The sequence below is a fragment of the Schistocerca cancellata genome, chromosome 2, assembly GCF_023864275.1.
Source record: "Schistocerca cancellata isolate TAMUIC-IGC-003103 chromosome 2, iqSchCanc2.1, whole genome shotgun sequence".
In the NCBI taxonomy this organism is placed as follows: Eukaryota; Metazoa; Arthropoda; class Insecta; order Orthoptera; family Acrididae; genus Schistocerca; species Schistocerca cancellata.
The window spans coordinates 695,231,649-695,249,812 of NC_064627.1; the positions used below are offsets into that span (position 1 = coordinate 695,231,649).

An 18,164-nucleotide genomic window follows, 5' to 3' on the forward strand; every position below is an offset into this window, starting at 1 on the left:
ACCTGCTTGCATCGTCCACGATACTCATTAAATATCTATTGCCTCAGAGACTTGGAACATAAATAGGCCCCATGAGATCACTACGAACAAGTTATAAAGTGGTTGTTCGTTTCTTTGAATCTTGTGATACAGTTTTCAGAAATGGTCTACGTGTCGATTTACCCTTCAAACAGCCATCACAAGCCATCGCAAATCGGAATAACACAGGCACTGTACTATCGCATTTGTCTGCCGATACCGTACAAGCGACTTTCGAGTTAAATGCCTCCCCTGTACGGGAATATACACAATGGCTGTATGAGTTCAGGTTGTTGACGCCTGGCTGACCACATATGAAAGTCTGGATCTTGCCGTGAGTCGTACACGGATAGCCAAATGGTAAAGCGACCGCTCCCGATTAGCGGGAAATCCGGGTTCAGTTTCCGGCCCGGCACAGGTTTTCACTGTCGTCATTCCATTCTACGGCTGATGGTTGTCCATGTCGCAGTTGCGAAAACATTTAATGTATTTCATAACGGCTGTAGTCACCGCGGTGCCCGTTTCTCTGCCGATGCACGCGTGTCCAAAAGAAATTAAGCACTCCGTCGTCAGGCCACGAGTGGCCTACCGGGACCATCCGACCGCCGTGTCATCCTCAGTGGAGGATGCGGTTAGGAGGGGCGTGGAGTCAGCACACCGCTCTCCCGGTCGTTATGATGGTAGTCTTGACCGAAGCCGCTACTATTCGGTCGAGTAGCTGCTCAACTGGCATCACGAGGCTGTGTGCGCCCCGTAAAATGGCAACAGCGCATGGCGGCCTGGATGGTCACCAGACGAAGTGCCGACCACGCCCGACAGCGCTTAACTTCGGTGATCTCACGGGGACCGCTGTATCCACTGCGGCAAGGCCGTTGCCCCCAAAAGAAATTAGCATCGTAAATCTGAATAACACAGGCACTGCAGTATCGAATAAAATTCTGTAATAAGAAGAACAATCTTGTTTAAATTCTGAGATCGCTTCCAATACGCCTGATAGTGTCAGGTAATCATCAAAAAAAGCTTTCCTACGTGTTCCGTTCAGACCTGACTGCCACCCTTTATCGTTGCAATAAGGCTGTGGTCTGTGTTTCGTTGTTGCTTTCATGGCATTCTGCCATGCTTCATTTCGGCACTAGCAAGTGTTTCGTAAGGCTCTACAGATTCCAGGACGTGGTCCTCTATACCTGGTCACATCGGCGGTAAATCAGTTTCCACTGGTTCTACGTGTCTATCTGGCAAACACTACGGAATGCTCAAAGACATGTTTTAATCTTTTTGGTAACCCTGGTACCGGGTTTCCAAGACAGATATCTAGAGCAGCGGTCGTCTAACTTTCCTCGGCGATGGAACCCTTTTGAAATACTAAATATTTTACAGACTCCTATATTAAGCAAAACCTGTTTTTATGTCCATTCTTTAATTATAATCATTTAATGAAGATCATGCAGAAATAGGTATATTATAAACTACTCATTTCTACAACATTAAACAAAACACCACAGAATAACAATGTATTGATTCCACAGTAAACTGATGAAACTGTTTCCATTTAGTGGCAGGTATGAAGTTGTTTTTTATTTTTGACCAACAGTTCAACATCAGGCTTGATAGAAGAGAGATGTAGACGCATGTCAGGCCCAGCATTCAGTCGACTACGGTATTGTCGTGTAACGCCGTAAATGCATATCCTCCTATTTCCATCTATTGCACTGCAAATTTTTTTCCTTATTTTGTTACCTGAAGATATAACATTTCTGTGTCTTTGTATATTGTAATTGTTTTACTATTTGTATATATTTATGCATTTATGTCGATTTATAATTGGTTTATAAATATTATTTGTATTTTTACGCTGGGTCTGGCCTAGGGAAAACTATGCTATCGAACGAAAACATCGATAGGTCGTGTGGAGAACCAAAGTGTTTAGGATCTTTGGTAGTGTTAACTCTGTCGCGTGGAGCGCGGGCAGAGAGAGTTTGGCTGGGGTGGTGCAGTGGAGCAGGTGTGTTGTATGACGCTCCCGCGAGTTGCCGCGCTTTCGGGGTTGGGCAGCATGTAATTGCGCTCGGCTTCCTGTGATAGTTTCTGACACGGTGTCGCGGACGGGAAGCATTAGCTGGCGCACATCAAGAGCCCGTTTCGTCTGGTGACAGTGTCGAGAAGAAGGCGCGCCAACATCCAGCTTCTGCAACAGCGACGGCCGACAATGAGTGACTGTCGCCACCTCCTCGATCGACGGCTTCAAACCTTCAATCAACCAACAAGGAAGACTGGAAGCACGTAAAGTTTTAGAACTGTATGGCAGACCTCAGCTTTTAAAACTGTTCAAATCACAAAATTACAGCAACGTAGCATGAACCTTTGTTGCTCATTGTCCCAATTGCATTACCAAGCAGGGTCCCTTCCTTTTCCGGAATGAACCCGAGTGTCGTTGAAATTCAAACGCCAGCATTAAAGCAATATTATTCTATTTCACTGCTTTAATTTCAAAGTTTATTTAAAGTATTCATAGCTGGCTACAATATTTAGATTACACAAGCACAAATTATGAGTGCGAGTTTTGTTACCATATTTTAGCTTACCTGTGACTACAGCTCAGCTTGGAACATACTAAATTTTACTATTGTCAATTGTTCAGAATCATTTAATTCAAGTTCAAAGTTAAATCTCTTATTTCTAAATTGCGTAGATTCAAGTAGCTTTTGAAATGATTGTTGAGGTAGTCCAAGACTAACCGTATTTAATGAATTTCGATGTGCTTCAGAAAGAAAGCTCACTATTAACTTCAGTCACTAAATTAACTTTCGATTTTCCGGTTTTATTAATTCTTTTGCTAAATTAAGTCAGAGTGTAGCGAAATTTATTACTTCTGACAAACTTTCAGTTTTCACACTACACGTGTCAACCTTCAGTTGCCATGCTTCTAGTGCTAATTACATGTGTAATAACCTTTCTTTTTCAGTTACTATAGTAATTGTCCTTGGGACTGACGACCGTAATTTCCCCCAAATCTCAAATATCTAATTACCGCTAGTTAATTGTTAACGTAACGGCCGCACATTTACTTTCTTTATTAACTTTACCCCTTTTCAAAATTAATTTCCACCAGTTTCATTAGCATTTTTCCTTTCATTTAGATGTAACCCTTTCCTCCCTCTTTACCGACAAATTAACTTCGGTGACGATTGCTTTTCCCAAATTTCCATTAGGTACACGCGGTTTAATTTTTCACTGTGATTAAGGTCGATAAGTGAGGGGGAGGTTACAGTCTCTGTAACTGCGTATGCTGAGAATCCTGTTTCACCACAAGTATGTTGTTGCGAACGGAAGAAGAACAGTCAGAGCCTTTGTGGGAAGTTAATACTCATCATGTTGAACAATGATTCCATGCTTGAAACTGATGTCATATCTCAAATATAATTCATAGGTTTCGCATGACGTATTTGATGTATTCTGACTTCTGCAAATTCGGTACAAAAGGATTCTGAGTCCGTGAAGTCATATTTTCCAAAAGCTTTTCCAAGTATATCTGCAAAAAAAAAAAAAAAAAAAACTAGTCTGAAGAACCAAGTCACATCCCTCAAATGATCTTTTAATTTAAAAGAAATGCTTGTCATTCAGCTCTTAGTTCGAATAATCTCGTTAGAATATTACCCCGAGATAAGCATCTAACCTCAGCTAGAGCAGTTGTGTCTTATGTTTGCTCCCATAAACTTCACGCAATATTGCAAACAATCGGCAATGAAGAAGACGTGACTTAAAGTAAATGATTATTTTTATTGCTTCATCAAGAAGCAATTTTAGATTTGGTGGCACCCTCTTTATTTTTTATCGCGAGTGTTTGTCTCTGCAGGATACAATGGCAGGAACTATAATTTTGCACTTTACTTTTTATTAGTGATACTTCTCCTGCAGTTTTACCACTCATTGCCATCTGTACTTACGTCGACACAATCACGCTAATGGTTTGTTTCGAAATATTTTTAATTGCGTTAAGAATTTCTTTTCTGGCAATATTATTTACCAGCTATGTGCACAGAAGCAAGTCTTCTACGAGTGAATATTTTCACGGATATTGTACAATTGTCAGCAAGCTAGTAGTCCAACTACATCAGTCGACTCATCCATTTTCGATACAAATTTGTTGTGTTAAAGGTGAACAACTAATTCTTGTGTGATGCAGCCTGCGAGATCGTTAATTTGGCGCAAAACAGTGTTGCTCGAAAGTGGTACTGCACTGTGGAGAGATGATTATCAGATTTTTCATGGAGATTAAATTGAATAATGTCTGCCACACACCATTTTATTTTATTCTCAGTGACAGTAAGCGCTTTACCCACGTTGCAATGTGACAGATGACTAAATATGACACGTCCATGGCTTTTTCGTTCATCGTTTGGGTCGCATACTACACAGTTTTTGACTTCTAATAATTATTCTTCCTTACCCATAAAAAATTCTTCATTCTTGTCTTTGCAAATGGGATGTATAGGTTTTAAATCTTAGCAGTATCATGGAACTATTTGGAAGTATCTTTCTGTATAACATAGAGAAAGGTGAACCGTTACTATCAATAGATTCGAGACTGATAGAAGTTTCGTCATCTTTTCTTTTTTTCATCGTTAGTGAGTCTTATGTTGTCTCACTGCTTGAAGTCGTTACATCGCCTTCTTGAATCTCATAGTCTTGATTGGAAATCTCTGAGGTTGATGCCACATAGTCCAGCCGAACCATATTTGAAATTTCGATACAAGATTTTGTTGCAATTCCTTTAAGCCAATGTTCCATTTTATATATTAAAATCATCAGTTTGACGAAAATAGAATACTATCGTAACAAGATACTATTTTACATCTGTAGTCAATAAACACAAATCCAATATTATGTGCCGGCCGGAGTAGCCGAGCGGTTCTAGGCGCTTCAGTCTGGAACCGCGCGACCGCTACGGTTGCAGTTTCGAAACCTGCCTCGGGCATGGATGTGTGTGATGTCCTTAGGTTAGTTAGGTTTAAGTAGTTCTAAGTTCTAGGGGACTGATGACCTCAGATGTTAATTCCCATAGTGCTCAGAGCCATTTTGAACCAATATTCTGTGATCTGAGAGCAGTGTGACTTGCCAAATAGGCAAACAGGACTGCGCTTTGCAATTTCAAACTCGAGTAGGAATTGTACCCCGTTCTGTGCGGCGCGGGTTTACACAGCATAGTGGAGCGACAAAACCCTTCGAGGTGGTTCGAAGTGTTAAGTGAAACGTTCACGGAAGTGGAGAGCAGAAAGCACACAGCGAGAAATGAATACAGAGAGAGAAAGAGAGAGAGGAAGGGAGAGAGAAAGTGTCAGAATGGCTGCTGCATGGGTGTTTAGTTCCAAATGTTCAAATGTGTTGATATTCTAAGGAACCAAACTGATGAGGTTATCGGTCCCTAGGCTTACACCCTACTTAAAGTAACTTACGCTAAGGACAACACGCACACCCATGCCCAAGACAAAGTTTAACGAGGAGTATCGAGTCACCACATACCTACTCGTACAAGCTAAATTCTTTTGTTTGTAGTTTTTTTTTCCCTTGGCGTTATTATAAAGTTATTCTGTTACTTGTTGCCTCTTTTTCGGCTATTACCCACAGAGAGAAAAAATAACTTTTGTAAAATCAACATTGGTATGACATTTATAAGGGCCGTTTTCTTAGTGTGTGACACGACATGATGTGTTTTGTTCTTTAGATTGATATTACTTTGGCAGAACCCTCGCAGAGGCCTTCAAAGCGCGAGGGCTCCGCGTAGCACAATTGGAATATCACTGATCTAGAGGGTACACCGAGTTCGTGTATTTAATAAGTATGAAATTTCTCACGACGAACGAAGGCAACGTAGCCAAAGACTGTGAGCCACACTTTTAACATTATCGCCCGATGAATTGTTGTTTCAGGCAGAGAAGCTGAACTACTGGAAACATATGCCACTTAATGTGGCAAGGTTTAGAAAACCAGTGTCGACAATCCGGAAAGTACCGTGCTGTGGATAGCAACCTACACTACGTGATCAAAAGTGTACGGACACCCTCAAAAACATACGTTTTCCATATTAGGTGCATTGTGCTCCCACCTAGTGCTAGGTACTCCATATCAGCGACCCCAGTAGTCATTAGATATCGTGAGAGATCATAATAGGGCGCTCCGCGGAACTCAAGGTCTTCGAAAATGATCAGGTGATTGTGTGTCACTTGAGTCATACCTCTGTACGCGAGATTTACACATTCCTAAACATCCTTGGTCCACTGTTTCTGATGTGATAGTGAAGAGGAAACGTGAAGGGACATGAAAAGCACAAAAGCGTACAGGCCGATCTCGTCTGTTGACTGACAGAGACCGCCGATAGTTGAAGAGGGTCGCAATATGTAATAGGCAAACCATAACATAGGAATTCCAAACTGCATCAGGATCCACTACAAGTACTATGACAGGTGGGAGGTGAGGCAACTTGAATTTCATGATCGAGTGGCTGTTCATAAGCCACACATCGCGGCGGTAAATGCCAAATGATGACTCGCTTGGTGTAAGGATCGTAAACACTGGACGATTGAACAGTGGAAAAACGTTCTCTGGAGTGAACGTCATCTGCCTGCGTGTGTATTACTAACAGTAAAATTCGGAGGCGGTAGTGTTATGGTGCGGTCGTGTTTTTCATGGAGGGGGCTTGTACCCCTTGTTGTTTCGCGTGGCACTATCACAGCACAGTCCTACACTGATGTTTTAAGCACCTTCTTGCTTCCCACTGTTGAAGAACAACTCGGGGATGGCGATTGCATCTTTCAACTCGATCGAGCACCTGTTCATAATGCACGGCCTGTGGCGGAGTGGTTACTCGACAATAACATCCCTGTAACGGTCTGGCCTGCACAGAATCCTGACCTGAATCCTATATAACACCTTTGAGATGTTTTGGAACGCCGACTTCGTGCCAGGCCTCACCGACCGACATCGATACCTCTCCTCAGCGCAGCACTCAGTGAATAATGGGCTGCCATTCCCTAAGAAACCTTCCAACACCTGATTGAACGTATGCCTGCGACATTGGAAGTTGTCATCAAGGCTGAAAGGTGGTTCAACACCACATTGAATTCCGGCATTATCGATGGAGGGCACCACTAACTTGTAAGTCATTTTCTGCCAGGTGTCCGGATACTTTTGATCACGTAGGTTACGAACTGCTTCTTTTAATGGCTCCATAAATCCCTCATGGTCTTTGCAATACGATGATTACCAAGAAATGTCTTAAGTTAAAGACCCCCATCTACAATAAATACAAAGCAGACGATAAAAACAATGCAAAGTGGTAACCGAAAAACAGGTAAATGAAGCACTAACGCGATAGCGAATATTGCTGCTGTATACAGGAACGCTCAAACTTCACAGGAAGACCCACAGAGAAGCGACGCTTGGTTCTAGGATCAGCAGTTGACCCTCGACATTAAAAACGTAATATGCTTTCAATAACAAACTGTTTGATTACAAGGCTATTAATAGAAAAAATCACTACCGTTAAATATCAATTAGATGGTGTCAAAGCCGACCTAAAGTGTAACGATACGTACAACTAGGTGTAGGAAAGGTAGGATCCCTAGGAAATTTGATTCATTCATCAAGGACGTAAAGTTCTCTCGTTCGACCAAGTCTTGCGATCTGATCGACAATCTGGAAACTTTATCAGCTAGTAATGATGTAGAAGAAAGAGAAGATTCAAATAAACGCAGCGCGTTTGCAAAGAGGTCTTTTATTACGGGTGACGGCATCGCGGCAGTGATCGTCAAATAACTGCGGGAAGCGGCACTAGAAAATAACTCGCGAAATAACCTGATAGTAAAGACAGGGAAACTCCAACTCACACGGAGCATTACCAGGAGGCGTTCTTCCTCCGCATTATTTACGACTGGGATAGTAGCGGTAAGGAAATGATGATGGAACGGCAACACCACAGAAAATATGGTTGTTTGGAGAGCATAGAAGTTACTATAAACGAAGCAACTTCCTGTAACTGATTAATTAACTAGATGGTCACTGACGGATTTAAAGCATAATCCAAAAGAGATTAACTGAAAAGACTCTGGAACGGTGTAATTTATTTCCGCAAAGAGACTGTTTACAAAATGCTTGTACAACTGTAAACCACAAAGGTGTATGATGAGTACCACGTCAAACATTGCGTGTATACAAAGTAGGTCAGCATATACAGTCATAAGCTTCTTCGAGTTCGAAAATATTGAAAAATGTTGCGAAATTTTAAGTGGAAGACATTTGAAGAAATGCTGTAACACCTCGGGGAAGCGTGCTTAGAACGTTTGTGAAAACCAGTTTTCAGCAAACAGCTAACAATTATTCGTCAGCCTTCTACTATCTCACGCTCCATTCCTGAACGAACGGGAAACAACTTTCATATAAAGTCCCATCGGTGACGCACTATCACTCAAGCAAAAACCAACGTAGTGTCCTCTTTCTCCGGTTGAGCTATGTACCTTATGATTTTATTCCTGTTTTCCCTTCCACGAGGATCTCTGCACAACTGCATCCAATTCTCTGTTAACAATAGTTTTGTTTGGTGATGGGATTCACACTTTCTGCCTCCTGCATTGAACGCAAAGCGATGGTAACTCTTTGCTCCTTTGAAGCCAATCAACTGCCCTCTCACGATCGTAACCTTAGAGATGACATTCCAACACAATCGTCTACTTTGCGACCTAATGCACTACTACAGCTGATAGATTTTGTCTTTGACAATACCCTGGAGTTACTTGCTGCAGCGTGACCGTAGCAGGCTTGCTCTTATACGTGAGGTCTGACAGCTCCTTTCCGCCTAACACTGGGATGAACTGTTCGCTAGTCTCGCTACCGGCAACTTCATACAGGTACGTGGAAACGTCACTGTTCCTTGGCCATTGACAAGCACCGTATTTAATAGTATGTACAGTTATGTGGGAAGCGACTGGAATAATTCTGCTATGGTATGGAGTGTAGACCATACTGTACATAATCATTAGGACGAGAAATCTGTGGTGGAACTGTTGTGGCACTTCCAGCAACAACAGAAGTAAACACGTGACCCAGAGGAAAGCCGAAGCGGCCTGCCCCACAGATGTTATCACCGACCGCCTGCTAAGTGGCGACCGTCGTCCGTAAATGACCAGCTACAAGGCTACTGGTCTTCCTGCTGTCGTAGCCAACAGCTTCCACAAACATTTACTACTGCCGTTAAGAATATGGAGTAGGAATATTGCATAGTACCGCTGAAGGTTGTGCAGTTGATCTGTCGAGAGAATAGTGCACTCAACAGTCATAAGTCTGGAACTCCTTCTTTGATTTTTGATACTGACAGTGCCAATCATGTATTTCTATCCGTGTCTTCTAAATAATGACGACACTCTCCTCACTCGACTCTTCAGTACAGACAGTTGCCTTTCTTTGGTATGAAATCGCCTTTTCCAGCTAGACTCGTTTGGTGTGCAGTGACTGTAAAATACGAGTATGATGTAGAGGCGATAACTGTGAAAGCTGTCTCACTGAGTGCGTATTCCATCGATTAGTGGGGATGTGTGTGGCATAATGATCTGTATATTCACTGAACTTCATGGACTTCACCAGTTAAATTAAATTCAGCACATTTGCAAACTTGATCTTCTCATGCTACAGTTTGTCTGTGAAAGTGTATGATCAGAAACACTTTTATAGAGTGTAGTATGAATTATATATGAATTACTGGTGGACATGGAGACTGTACTATAAGAGAGTTATTCCTGTCATTAACAGCACCTCGTAAAACTGTTACAGAGGCATCAGCGATGTGTGCTCTTGCACTGTCCTGTGTGAAATAAGCATAGGTCCTTTCGTTGGATGTAAAGTTCCTTGAGAAAAGAATAAGTGTATTGTTCACTTGTCAGAAGTTATGGTTATAATTGAAAGAAAACAGCCCTCGGTCACTATTTTTAACGAATTAACCAGGTTTCGAGACAGCTAGAAGTGTCTTCCTCAGAATTTAAGCCATTCTTTGATTTAAATTCTGAGGAAGACGCTCTTAACAGTGTCGAAACCCAGTTAATTCGTTAAAAATAGTGACCTTAGACTGTTTTCTTTCAATCATAACTATTCACGGTCTTTGAACGTGCAGCCCATGTACAAAATTTTGAGAAGTTATGGTTTCGTGGAAAAAGATATCTCAGCTGATTTTTGTGGCATTGATGGCACACCACTCTCCTATTCTCACATTGCACAGAGGCTCCTGATGTAGCTGACAAGGACTCTCAGAACTACAACGTCGGTTGTTCCGCGAGTCCACGTACCCCAATAAATGGGGCTACACTTCATCAGGAACAAAAGGACATTTCGGGATCAGCCTCTCCGCCACTCACAGACTGCAATAGCCTAGATTAGTACTGAAGTCGAGTAACAGTAACGCTCAGTCGACGCGCTACTCTTGTACTGTAAGGTTTCAAGCTGAGTTCGTGCACAGCCCTGTGAGCATATGCGCATAGACCGCATTGACACATCACTCTGAAATGCTAAATGGTGTAAAAGATTTTCTCAGAATATGCCAGCTGTCAGAGTCCGAGGCACAGTCCACAGCGTCGTCAGTGTCTGTAGCCTACCTACGCGGCTGTTGGTTCCCGCAGAGCACAGGACACGGTGCTTGCACTTGCATCGCATGTGAAACACTCTGTGCCTAATAAGTAGCTTCAGGGTATAAGCTAGCAAGACTCTTGTGTTTCCTAAATATGGCTTTCTTTAAAACGGTGAAGATAAACTAACAGCAAATGGCACAGAGATACATCATTTGAAGTAGCCTACTACTGTTAATTTGAGTTCTCTTCCTTTATCATGAACTCAGATGGGTGAAACCTCATTCATGTATCAACCACAGTCGTAAATATCCGAATCTCATGCACCACTTGGCAGTGGATACATCCAAATCCATTTAAGACAAACCATTCGCCTAAAATCTACCTCGCCTTTACTACAGAAACACAGTATCATGCCGTATCATTTGGTCGACTGCATGAAACAGGATAGATTGTAACTCTATATACTGTCTGATCAAATGCATCCAGAGACCTATTAGTCGACATTAAGGTGGGGTGTGTGCTGGAATAAGCTGTTGTCAATGCACCGGTCGGCAAAGGTGAAGCGTGAAGATCGATTAGTAGGCACTGGAACAAGTGTGCCTATCACAAGAGAGGCCAGAGACACACCCACACACAACATGCCGCCAACGCCCTCTCGACGGCATGTATTTAGGCCGCCGTCGCTGACCGGAGGGTCTCACTCCATCATCCGGTTTGGCGTCTGTCAGTTTACCTGCAGAGCGCGTTTATTTTGTTATGGGCTACGACAGTGCATAGCGACCAGGTTAGTGACTAAAGCAGGACTAGTTTGACTAGTTTACCTCAAGCAGACTTGTACTTTACTATCAGTGAAAAAAATGAAGTTGTAATAGCAAGACTGCCGCGCGGAGTAGCCCCGTGCGGTCTAGGCGTCTTGTCACTGTCCGCGCGGCTTCCCCTCCCCCACCCCCCACCCCCCACCCTCGGAGGTTCGAGTACTCCCTCGGGCATGGGTGTGTGTGTTGTACTTAGCGTAAGTTAACATAGATTAAGTAGTGCGTATGCTTAGGGACCGATGACCTCAGCAGTTTGGTCCCATAAGACCTTACCACCAATAGCAGGATTACTGATACTGACATTCTATCAGTCTACAAGAGGACTACTACTGATGAGCTTATACTACAAAACATGAACTGTATTCAAGTTAAGTAAAGGTTTCCAGTTCACGTAAATAAAGAACCGTATTAATGCACGTGTGCATTTATGCTGTAGAAAGAAGATACTGGCCACCCATAGCAACTTCCTCTCCCTTGCTTCCTTGCGGTACAAGACTCTACAGGGTGTGTCCAAACTTCACCTTTATGGAGGCTGGAGACACTTTCAATTATGTGTCTGAACGTCATTGCAGGAGTGGCAGTCTAATCTTCTCCAACAGCCGAAACCAAAGAACGTAATGATATTAGACGCTTGGGTTTGGACAGAAATCTACTTTCTAACTCATCCCAAATGTGTACCACTGGGTTGAGTTCGGGACTCTGTGCACTCCAGTCCATTTCAGGAACGTTATTGTCGACAAACCATAGCCGCACAGATGCGGCTTTATAAAAAGGTCCATTGTCATGCTGATACAATCAGTCATTGTCTCCGAACTGTTCCTCCACTGTATGCAGGACACAATTTTGTAAAATGTGTTCATATACTTCTCCATCTGGCGTTTTTTTATTTTTTAACGCAATAAGGTGACCTCACTGCAATCGCGACAACCACTTCCATGCAGTAACACCACACACCACTTGCTGCGTTTATACACATGATGGCAGGTAACATTTTTCAGCAATTCGCCTCACTCAAAAGTTTCCATGGACTGCCATGGGGTTTAGTGTGACTTATCACTCCACTGCGGTGTCGCTCGTAAGACCTCCTGAAGCATCACATAGCTTTGAAATTTGTGGTTTATGAGGAGTCGCCGCCCCACAGTCATTATGCTGGCTGAACTACTGGTAGCACTCTGGAATTCACGAGTGATTACTTCCGCTAATTTCATGCGATTTTTTACACCCATGTTCTGCAATGGTCGACGGTCCCTGTCCATCAGTACACCAGTTCTGCCTGGTTGTTCACGTTTCCTCTTCACAGTCACATCACTAACAATTGTCTTTGGCACCTTTAGAACGGTTAGAACGTCTCTGATGGATTTGTTACTCAGGTGACATCCAGTGGCTAGCCCACGTTCGAAGTCACTGAGCTCCCCTGAACGACCTACCTGCTGTTACTGCTTCTGTGCCGACAACACAGTACTCCTCGCCTCCTGTTATGACATTTAATGATCACTTTCCCATTATGTAAGGGTGTCCCGACGCTTTTGATCAGTAGTGTGTATTGACTGTCTTTCGCCAGCAGTCAGTGTCAGTGAACTCATGTCAGTTCGTGATGACCGGACAGCGATTTATTCTCACATACTTATTCACAATAATTCACTTGTGCAACTCTGTGTTGCACCTTTAAAAACGGGACCTGGCAGGTAAAATAATTTCCATGAATTTTTCTTTTTACTAACAGTCATCTCTCTAGAAACAGAACTGTCTAGATTCCAAGCTCTTGTTCACACTATCGGAGAGAAACATCTTTCAAAACACGTTTATGAAGATCATCTATAGAACAGTTACAGTTTGCGGTGCTTCGGAGTACATTGCTTCGTCTTCCCGTCAACACTCCCTCCTGTGGTTGTCAACGAACTTTATTGACAAAAAACTGTCGCATCTGACCACGAAGAGAATTTTTGAGACAGAAATCTACACTTGTACTGTTCTATATAAATAGGATGATGCAGGAAAGAGACAGGTGCAAGGACGTTATAAGATAAAAGGACTTTCTGTAAAAAAGAAAGAGCTACTAACACCCAAAACTATAAATCTTTAGAGTAGAAAAGGCTATGCTAGGAGAACATCTCTGTATTCTTGCGAAACAAAGACTATTTGGAAGAAATAAATGATACGTTTGAAATTCGATATCACAAGAGACTACTGAAAACCCGACAGATCGATCGAGTAACGAATATAGTCGTCCTGCATCGAGTCCAAGAGAAAATGATTTAATAAAAACCATAAAGAGAGAAAGAGAGTATTTGTGTACATGTAATCCAAGTCGTTGCTGGGAAAAGTATCTGAAGGAATCGCGGGAGCAGGTGTAGACATGAGGAAACAAGGCAGGCTGTGGGTGCCGTGGGCTGCAGCACGTATTGTTCTAATGAAGAGGGTAGCTTCCGACCAACCGACTAACCTTAGGGTTGTTGTCTGCAGTTACCAAAGTGCACCAAGGTGACTCTGAATGTGACTGTACGCTGTAATATGGCGAAGATTACAACCTGTAACGATCGAGATAGCACTCGCCTTTTTTAATTCAGTTTTTTTTTCTCAACTACCTTTCCTCCGCGCAGTAAAGCGAGGTGAAAAAAGTCATCGTGTCGGACCCACTTCAGCCTGGTCCAGTGCAGCGATTGACTGTGCCACGGACTCAACAGGTCGTCCGCAGTTCATCACAGAATCACTGAGCCACGCTGCCTCGACAGACGTTCATAATTGCGAAAGTGTTGCCGGTTCAGGATTACATGCACGAACTGGCCTCTCGATTATATCCTGTGAATGTTTAATGGGTTTCATGTCGGGCGATCTGGGTGGCACGATAAATCGCTCGAATTGCCCGGAATGTTATTCAAACCAGTCACAGACAATAGTGGCCCGGTGCCATGACCCATTTTTATCCATAAAAATACCATCGTTGTTTGGGAACATATTCCATGAATTACTGCAATGATCTACAAGTAGCCGAATATAACTAGTGCTCAGAGCCATTTGAACCATATAACTAGGGGACCCAGTCCATTCCATGTAAGCCGGCCGCGGTGGTCTAGCGGTTCTAGGCGCGCAGTCCGGAACCGCGCGACTGCTACGGTTGCAGGTTCGAATCCCCGCCTCGGGCATGGATGTGTGTGATGTCCTTAGGTTAGTTAGGTTTAAGTAGTTCTAAGTTCTAGGGGACTGATGACCTCAGATGTTAAGTCCCATAGTGCTCAGAGCCATTTGACCCATTCCATGTAAACACGGCCCATTTAATAAAATATTCCGGCCTATTATCCCGTGATCGAAGTGAGTTCACCTTAAAACTCGACGTTTCCTTCCCATCTGCGGAGGACATTTTCAAGGAAGATCGTAGCTTTCTTGAATGTCCGATTCACACCCTGGCTCTCAGATGTTGACGAAACGTCGAGTATTAAAGTAAAATCCCTTCGACCACGGCATAAGAGCCCGGAATATTCTATCAATTGTGACAATTTCGGCAGTGGAAGTTTACATTTTACAAACACAGCCCATACCATTATAGAGCCATCATAAGCTTGCACAGTGTCTTGCTGACAACTTTGTGAGGTCTGCACCACACTCTGACCCTACCATCAGCTCTTACCAACTGAAATCGGGATTCATCTGACGAGGCCACGGTTTTCCACTCGTCTAGGGTCCAACTGATATGGTCACGAGCCCAGGAGAGGCGTTGCAGGCGATGTCATGGTGTAGCAAAGGCATTCGCGTCGGTCGTCTGCGCTATAGCCCATTAACGTCATATTTCGGCGCACTATCCTAACGGATGCGTTCGTCGTACGTCCCACACTGATTTAGGTTATTTCACGTAGCGTTGTTTCTCTGTGAGCAGTGACAACTCTATGCAAACGCCGCTGCTCCCGGTCGTTAAGTGAAGGCCGTCGGCCACTGCGTTGTCCATGGTGAAAGGTAATGCCTGAAATGTGGTCGGCCGCTGCCTTGTCCATGGTCAGAGGTAATGCCTGAAATGTGATATTCTCGGCTCGCTTTTGACAGTATAGATCGTGGAATACTGAATTCCCTAACGATTTCCGAAATGGAATGTCGCAACCGTCAAGCTCCAACTGACATTCCGCGTTCAAAGTCTGTTAATTCTCGTCGTGCGGCAGTAATCACGTGACTCACCTGAGTCCGAATGACAGCTCTGGCATGGCCTGTCCTTTTATACCTTGTGTACGCGATTCTGTCGCCATCTGCATATGTGTGTGTCACTGTCCAATGACGTTTATCACCTCAGTATAGAAAGAGAGTGTTTGGGGACGTGCTACACTAGTCGTTGCTCAAAAATGTGTTTGTAGGAATAGTAGAGGGATATAATTGCAGGAGAAGGTGTAGATATGAGGATACAAGGCAGACCGTAGGTGGTGTGGGATGCAGGAGATACTGCTGTGGTGAATAGTGCAGCTCCCGACCAACGTCAGTGGCAGACTAATCTTAGGGTTGTTGTCTACACTTACAAAAGTGAAAAAAGTTAACTGTGAACGTGGCTGTACGATTTAATGTGGCAAAGATTACTTCCTGCCACGATCGAGACTGCGCTCAGCGTTTCGGATTCAGTTCCTATTTTTTTTTCCTCCACTACGCTTGCTCCTTGCAATATAATTAGCCTGTCTTCTTAATGATTAACCGGTTCCAGAGTATCGACTTACTATTCAGTGCGGCAGCGCTTCATGAACTGTGTCAACAACCTGCCCGTAATGGATGAGCAGGACAGCTGAATGGCAACTAGCGTTGGGCTTGGGGTGGGGGTGAAACGCGCCAGGGTAGGGGGGACAGCAGTGGTGGGGGTGGGGGAGGGGGCGGGGGGAGGGGTGTCGAGCCACGCGGAGCGGCGCCGCAGTCGGCGGTTTGCCGTCGTCCTGTGCGAGTGTCTGTTAGCTAGTGACGCAGGTCTCTGCGGTCGGACGCACCGGGACGTGCTCCCTGGTAAGTAAGCAACCCTTCCTTAACATCGCCATTTGTCGCAGTTGCAATGCAAGGAGCGGTCTAAAGCAACTGAGATTTCTGTCAAGTTATGCCATTGTACCAAAGTCATAATTGCAGTTGCGCGTGTGGATATGTGGTGCTTCACATAGAACTAAACTTTTGAAATTAATTATAGGCATTGTGGATGACGAACCTAAACAGTGATTTGAACTGACATTTTTTGTAGATCTAATACTATGCATCAGTCGCATTCTGAATTAGATAGATCTATTGTACCGTTAACAAGTTTTTGAGCAAGTGGAGCCACATCATTAGATGGTCGTGTTACGACAACATTATTTGCTGGACCATTTACAACTAGACAACAGAGTCGTGGGGATTGTACTGCCGAGTGGTGTCAGTAACAAATTATTCCTATTAGGTTGTACGTGGTCTGACAGTAAACTGTGAAATCTGTGAAACAAGTTCAGCTAAGTACTTACGTCTGTAAGCTGGCTAAAATGTGCACAGTCGGATTGATTTCTCATGGGTACCATAGACATAGTATCTATCTGTACACGGTCCAGATCATAATGTTGCTGTCACCCCGTCATCTGATGATGAGGCTGCACTTGGTCGAAAATTACTTAATGGTGAGCCTACAATAAATCGTATGAAATCTAAAAATCGACTGGTTTGATATTATTACTACAAAAACAGCCACGTGCAAATTGGGTCTGTGCTTATCAAACAAGTGAAATTTACAAAGTGCACGTTTCTTCTCCCATTTTATAATTCCAGTGGTGATTATTAAATACATAACAAGTACAATAGTGCCATAAGAGTTGACACGTAACCTGGAAAAAACGCAAAGGATTTTTTTGTTTCCATTTATTTATGCTCAAAGGGACTGCGAGTTGACGCTGAACGTAATTAAATGTAGCGCGTAGCGCATAAATATTCGAAGAGATCCACTACCGTTCGGCTGCACTATTGACTATAAATCACTGAAAACGCTGTCCATCGTAAAATAGCCTCCCGGAGCGACTTAAGGAGGAATGACAACTAAAAACGAGCAGTAGGAAAAGAATATCCCAGCCTGTGTTTACTTTGGGAGAATCTTAAAGAAATGTAATTCGTCAACGAAAAAAGTGGTTTACTTGTTCCACCGATTCTTGAATCTTGTAAATCAGTCTGTGACCGTTACCAAGTTGAATTAATGGAAGAGATAGAGAACATGCAACAAAGATCGCTCCGTTTCGTCAAGGGAACGTTTAGTCAGTTTGAGAGCGTTACTGAGGTTCTCAACAAACTCTTGTGGTAGACGTCCAAGAGAGGAGTTGTGCATCGCGGAGAGGTTTGCTGTTGAAATTCCTAGAGCGCTCGTTCCAAGAAAAGAAATTGTTCAAATGGCCCTGAGAACTATGGGACTTAACATCTCAGGTCATCAGTCCCCTAGAACTAAGAACTACTTCACCCTAACTAACCTAAGGACATCACACACATACATGCCCGAGGCAGGATTCGAACCTGCGACCGTGGCGGTCGCACGGTTCCAGACTGAAGCGCCTAGAACCGCTCAGCCACCAACGGCCAGCGCGTTCCAAGAATACCTGAACACCACATTACTTACTCCCTCATACGTATCGCGAAATGATCAGAACGAGAAATACCAGAGAAACTGGATCCCATACGGAGGATTAACGACAGTCATTTTTCTCATGTCCCATTAATGTTTGGAGCAAGCAAAGGGGAAAAAGATTGTATTAGTACGCTGCGC

General features: G+C 43.5%; 1 long non-coding RNA gene across 1 annotated transcript in view; it reads left to right on the forward strand.

Annotated features, from left to right (window-relative positions):
• The first annotated feature begins 16,325 nt into the window (after window positions 1-16,325).
• The window catches only part of LOC126147902 (uncharacterized), a 297,732-nt gene continuing 295,893 nt past the window's right edge, over window positions 16,326-18,164 (forward strand). The window contains exon 1 of the long non-coding RNA XR_007530360.1: window positions 16,326-16,405. This is a non-coding gene — a long non-coding RNA (uncharacterized LOC126147902). The remainder of the gene's footprint in view (window positions 16,406-18,164) is intronic.